This window comes from Carcharhinus amblyrhynchos, chromosome 3 (assembly GCF_965287045.1).
Source record: "Carcharhinus amblyrhynchos chromosome 3, sCarAmb.v2.hapA, whole genome shotgun sequence".
Taxonomy (NCBI): domain Eukaryota; kingdom Metazoa; phylum Chordata; class Chondrichthyes; order Carcharhiniformes; family Carcharhinidae; genus Carcharhinus; species Carcharhinus amblyrhynchos.
The window spans coordinates 114,947,908-114,954,750 of NC_137326.1; positions in this window are offsets into that span (position 1 = coordinate 114,947,908).

Consider the following 6,843-nt stretch of genomic DNA (forward strand, 5'->3'; position numbering starts at 1 on the left):
ACTGAAATATGTTTAATTTAGTGGACAGTTCACTATGTTTTATGTAGGATAAAATAATTTTAAAAACTATTGAGTTTTGTCAATTTACTGGATTTTTAAAAAAATCAGTGCTTATAATATTGAATTCCATTTACCAACACATGAATAATTGTGAAAGACAATTTTTGACAACTGGAAGAATTACTGCATAAAAGTTGCTGACTTCGTTGCTATTAAAAAATTGTAATATATTATCCAGCATGCAGAAGTATAAAATACTGACTACTCTACCCACTGCACCTACCACGTACTCTTCCACACTGGAATATTGACCCGATATGAGGAGCTGCCTGCCATCACAGGATTAAATCCCAAATGCTGATTTTCCTTATTATGGCATAAGCTACATTTTTATGTCTCAATTATCTGCTGATTAAATTTGTGAAAAAGAAAGCTCATTTTATTTTTCAAGTTTATTGGTAGCATAAGCATCACTGACACAAAGTGAAACAATGCAGTGTGATATCAAACTCTCTAAATACAAAGGACTTTGACCAATTGAAAGATTGAAACTTCTGTAATGATGTTGATCTGTTTTTACTGCTATCATTCCACTTGTTGATTTCATTTTCTTCAAAATGCTCTCTTTTCTGAAACCATTTTCAAATTATTGTAGGCATTTGAAAGGTCATAGATGCCTGGTGTGAAGAATAAGGTCAGCACAGGACATTTTTCAACTTTGATGGTACGCAACTTTGCCATGAACACAGAAATTTTTCAATATTAATGTCACATAGTTGAGTGAACAGGACAAGTTTGGTGAAAGCCCAAATGGTTGATTGGTCATGCAAAATTGATCCTAGGTTTGGGAGAATTAGTGCAGTAAATATGTGGGGCTACAGAGATAGGGTGAGATTATTGTCAGTGCAGGCTCAGTGGGCCAAATGGCCCCCTTCTTACTGTAGGGGTTCTATGATTCAGTGAACATAAGAACATAAGAAATAGGAGCAGGAGTAGGCCATCTAGCCCTTTGAGCCTGCCCCGCAATTCAATAAGATCATGGCTGATCTGTCGTGTCTCAGTTCCACCTTCCCGCCCTCTCCCCATAACCCTTAATCCCCTTGTCTATCAAAAACCTATCAACCCGCGTCTTAAATATATTTAGCGAGGCAGCCTCCACCACATCAACGAGCAGAGAATTCCAGAGATTCACCACCCTTTGAGTGAAGAAGTTCCTCCTCAACTCCATTCTAAACCGCCCCCCCGTTACCCCGAGGCTGTGCTCTCCAGTCCTACTGTCCTTTCTGAGCGGGAAGAGCCTCTCCACCTCTATCTTATCCATCCCATTCATCATCTTATATGTCTCAATGAGATCTCCCCTCATTCTTCTAAACTCTAACGAGTACAAGCCTAGTTTATTCAGCCTTTCCTCATAGTTCAACCCCCTCAACTCCGGCATCAGCCTAGTAAACCTCCTCTGCACTCCCTCCAAGGCCAAAATATCCTTGCGTAACTGCGGCGACCAAAACTGCACACAGTACTCCAGCTGCGGCCTCACCAGTGCCCTGTACAGTTGCAGCAAGACCTCCCTACTTTTATATTCAATCCCCCTCGCTATGAAGGCCAGCATCCCATTCGCCTTCCTGACCACCTGCTGCACCTGCAAGCTGGGTTTTTGCGACTCATGCACAAGGACCCCGAGGTCCCTCTGCATCGTTGCATGCTGCAGTTTTTTGCCAAGTAGGTAATAGTCCTTCCTACCATTATTCCTACCAAAGTGGACAACTTCACACTTGCCAACATTAAATTCCATTTGCCAGTTCCTGGCCCATTTGCCCAGCCTATCTAGATCCTTCTGCAGACTTTCCACACCCTCCGCACAATTTGCCATTCCACCAATCTTGGTGTCATCAGCAAATTTCGACACCATACACTCGGTTCCTTCCTCCAGATCATCTATATAAATGGTAAAAAGCTGAGGCCCCAGCACCGACCCCTGGGGCACTCCACTAGTCACCAACCGCCAATCCGAATAGCACCCATTGACCCCCACTCTCTGCCTCCTATTTGACAGACAGTCCCCTATCCATGCTAACACCCTACCCCCAACTCCATGCCCCCTGACCTTCTGTAATAACCTCTTGTGCGGCACCTTATCAAACGCCTTCTGAAACACCACATCCACCGGCTCTCCTCTATCCATCGCCCTAGACACATCCTCATAGAACTCCAATAAATTCGTCAGACACGACTTCCCCTTAACGAAACCGTGCTGCGTCTGCTCTACCAAACAATTCTCCTCAAGACGCCTCGCTATTTTCTCCTTGATCACGGATTCTAACATTTTACCTACAACAGACTTAAACTAACTGGCCTATAATTCCCTGCCTTTTGCCTGCCACCCTTCTTAAACAACGGCGTAACATTAGCCGTTTTCCAATCTTCCGGCACTTCCGCAAATTCAGTGAAAGCATATGAACTTGAAACATTGACCCTGTATTTCTTCCTCCATGCCTGTTGCCCAACGCACCACTTATATCCAGCATTCCTTGTTAATATTTCAGATTTCCAGCTGCTTCCAGTTTGCTGGTGAAATTCTTCCAGGATGACCAATAATTTTAAAATCCAAAAACAACACATATTTCATATCTCTCTATTCTTGATTTTCTGAGTCTTTTTTGTGTTACAGCCCTTCTGAAGTATTTGGTTGGCAGTAAAATGCTTTGGAATATTTTTAGGTTGTGAAAGATGCGATATAAGTAGCGGGAGAACCTAAGCAGATACCTTGGCATCTTGACTTCTGACTTTGGCATAGAGTTGGATGCCAGGATCCACCCAAATGTGGGGCATTCCCTGCGTGGCATTGAGTCTCTGCCAGCCGTTGGTCCAGGTGAACGAGATAGGACAACTGTGGGCCCATTCAGGATAAAGAAACCAAGTCCTCAGTAGCTGTGGGGGGCAGACATTGAGTGTGGAGCAGAGTGAAGAATAGGCAGAGCCATGAGGAAGGGAAGAGCAGGAGAAGCAGCAAGAAGAAGAAACAGAAGCCTGGGATTTGTGAGTTGCAGCGTGGCAGAGCCATCGTCACGAATAGGGCAGCTCAAAACCTCTGGTGGCAGCTCGGGAAATGGGAAGGGGAACTGCAGCAGGCATAGAGCTGCTGGAGCCACATGAGGACTGCCTGTGCAGCACTACTGACTCCCAGGAGTCATGGACAGGATGGTTCCTTTTGTGCCTGGGAGAAAAGATAACCTGGTTCATGTGGTCACAGGAAATTAGTAGCAGGAGCTCCACCAACTGAACTTTGCTGCCTGGCTAATTAAGGACTAGCAGTAAGATCTCAATAGTATCCTGGTGGATTTAGAGCGTCCACCACTGATGTCCCTTGTAACCTCAGAGTTGAAATTTCCCAGTAATGTTTATAAAGACTTGATGCCAGTGAAATGAAGGATTCTGATCATATAACCTGCATGCTATCTGTGTACTGGAATTGCATGCAACATCTTGGCGTCAGAAGTGGGATTCCACAACATGGACATTGAATAATGGTAGATGAAATGGAAAGACGGATGGCTGAGATGGTGAAATAATTGGAATTGGCACTTTCAGTGAGGGAGGGTGGAAGTAGCTGCAGCTCGAGCACAGCATTGACAGGAGGAAGATGGAAACCGAAGTCGTGTCCAGGAGGAGGTTTCCTGTGTACACTCCTTCAATGCAGCAGAGGAGGATCGGGGATACCCTGTCACCAAAACTCATCCTGTCAACAGGGAGAAAGCTGAACAGATCTGGGTGAAGACCGGAGATGTCTGACTGGGTGATTGAGGACTGGAGTGAGCAACTGGTCATGACCTCCAGAGAACTCGAAAAGAGGGAGCAGTTTATTAGACATTCATTGTTTACTAATTTCTGTATGCATGTATGTTAGGAATTTTTTAGGTAATTCCAGAGTAATAGAATGAAATAAACTAACCTTTCCATTTTTAAGTTAGGCTTTGCTGCTGGGTTGTATCAAATTGAATTTCTCATGAGTTGCCTAATCCACACACACACTTTAAAACATCAATAACAGTGGGACTCTTACAAGTGCCACTGGACAAAAATAAAGTACAGTTTGCACTGACGGCATCTGACTTTGCTCAAGGGCTGCCAAGGTATCCCCAGCTGCTGTAAACAGCTGTTTCTCAAAAACAACAGGGGAAGCAGACGGAGCAGCCAGAGTGTGCAGCTCCCAGTGTGAAGAGCCAGAAGCTGAAGACGCTGAAGAAAACTTGGCGTGACTGTGGAACAAAGATGGACTGAATGGCCTTTCTCAGTCATCATTATTTTGGAATGCTGGTTTTACCCCTTAAATTATTGGGACTTTTTTTCATTTATAATATTTAGCTAATGTCAATAGGAGCATTCGGGACGCATGCTTTAAGATGAAAATGTTGGCCTCTTAGTTTAAAAGTTACACAATAGTTGCAGCAACTTCCTTTGATGTGCAGAAGGTGGGTGCACATGCCCTGTGGAATGATATAACATTGAGAAAGTTATATAATGTTTCAAAATTGATTCTTGTATAAAAGCAACTTTGAACAAAGAGACTGCAGCTGGGATGCCAAGTACAACAGGGCAGTGAGTGTGCATGAACATTGGCAGGTAAGAAACAGGGAAAGCCAGCCAAAGTTAAGGAGCATGTTTATTCTGGTATAGATAATGACAATGATAATCGGAGATAAGAGAGTATATAAGAACATAAGAACTAGGAGCAGGAACGGGCCATCTGGCCCCTCGAGCCTGCTCCACCATTCATAAGATCATGGCTGATCTTTTTGTGGACTCAGCTCCACTTACCCACCCGCTATCCATAACCCTTAATTCTTCACTGATCAAAAATCTGTCTATCTTTGTCTTAAAAACATTCAATGAGTAGCCTCACTGGGCAGGGAATTCCATAGATTCACTACCCTTTGGGTGAAGAAGTTCCTCTACAACTCAGCCCTAAATCTGCTCCCCCTTATTTTGTGGCTATGCCCCCTAGTTCTAGTTTCATCCGCTAGTAGAAACAACCTCCCTGCTCTAACTTACCTACTCCCTTCATAATTTGATATGCTTCTGTAAAATCCTCCCTCATTCTTCTAAATTCCAATCAGTATAGTCCCAGTCTACTCAATCTCTCCTCATAAGCCAATTCTCTCAACTCTGGAATCAACATAGTGAATCTCCTCTGCACCCCGTGCAGTACCAGTAAATTTTTGCTTAAGGAGACCAAAACTGGACACAGTACTCCAGGTGTGGCTTCGCCAGTACATTATACAGCTGTACCATTACCTACCTCACTGTTTTAAACTCCAGTACTGGCACAGCAGCTCAGTAAAGTAATAATCTAACAGTGATTCAAAGAAATTTGCTTTGGATAAAACAAATGATATTAGAAATGTCTTTCATGACCAGCAAGAATGGAGCAGATCATGGAGTTTCTTTAAGGACAAAAATCAGCACAGTGGCACAGTGGTCAGCACTGCTGCCTCATAGTACCAGGGATCTGAGTTCAATTCCAGCCTTGAGTGACTGTCCATGTGCCATTTGCATGTTCTCCCCATGTCTGCATGAGATTCTTTTGGGTGCTCCAGTTTCCTCCCACAACCCAAAGATGTGCAGGTTAGGTGCATTGGCCATGCTAAATTGCCCCTCAGTATCATAAAGATGTGTTGGTTAGGCAAAATGGATGGGCTTGTGGGGATAGCAGAGGACATGGGCTCTTTTGGAGAGTTGGTGCAGAATCGATAGGCTGAATGGTCTCCTTCTGTTCTGTAGGGATTCTATGGATTCTCAGATCATTGAAACAAATATTTGCCTACATAGACTAGGCTTGTACTGCCTTAAGTAGAGTGGGTTAGGGTGTTTGATGTTTAAGGCAATTAGAGGAAGTTATCGCCCAGATATATTTCTCTGGCAGGAATTAGCTTAAAGTTAGAACGAGGCTGTTCAGGGATAGTATCTGAAAGGGGAATGGAGATCTCAAAATTCTTACCCCTAAAAGCTGGTCAACTGAAAAATTCAGACTGAGATGAATACATTTTTATTGAGCAAGGATATTAAGGGAACTAATAGAGGTAAATGGATTTAGGGAATAGATCAGTCATGATCTAAGTGAATAGTAGAATAGGTTTGAGGGGTTGAATGGCCAACTCCAGTTTCTATGGGAGAGAAATTTGCTTCTGTGTTATTTTGATTCATGAGGGGCAGACCATACTGCGACCTGCATAGATCTTCACTGATATATTTTTTCTTTACTCTTTCATGGGATGTTGGCATTGATAACAAAGCCAGCATTTCTAACCATCCCTAATTGCCCTCGAACTGAAACTGAAGATTAGGAGTGAATCAGATCACTGGGGTTCTGGAGTCACTTGTCAGCCAAATTGGATAAGGATGGCAGATTTTCCTCCCTAAAGGATATTACATATGAACACATGTACATATGAACACATGGATTAGGAGCTGGAGTAGGCCATGCATCCCCTCAAACTGCTCTGTCAATCAATAAGATCATGGTTAATCTGATTGTAATCTCATTCATGCTCACTCATGATAACATTTTGCACCCTTGTTATTCAAGAATTTATCTAACTCTGCTTGAAAAATATTCAAAAGCTCTGCTTCCACTTTCATTTGAGGAAGAGAGTTCCTGAGATTCATAATTCTTGGAGCTAAAAAATTTCACCTCATCTCTGTCTTCAATGAGCTACCCCTTAATTTTAAACAGCGACCTTGGTTCTAGATTCTCCAACAAGAGAAAATGTCCTCTCCATATCCAGCCTGTCAATGCCCCTCAGGATCTTAAAGTTGACTATTACTCTTCTAAACTCTAGTGGATAC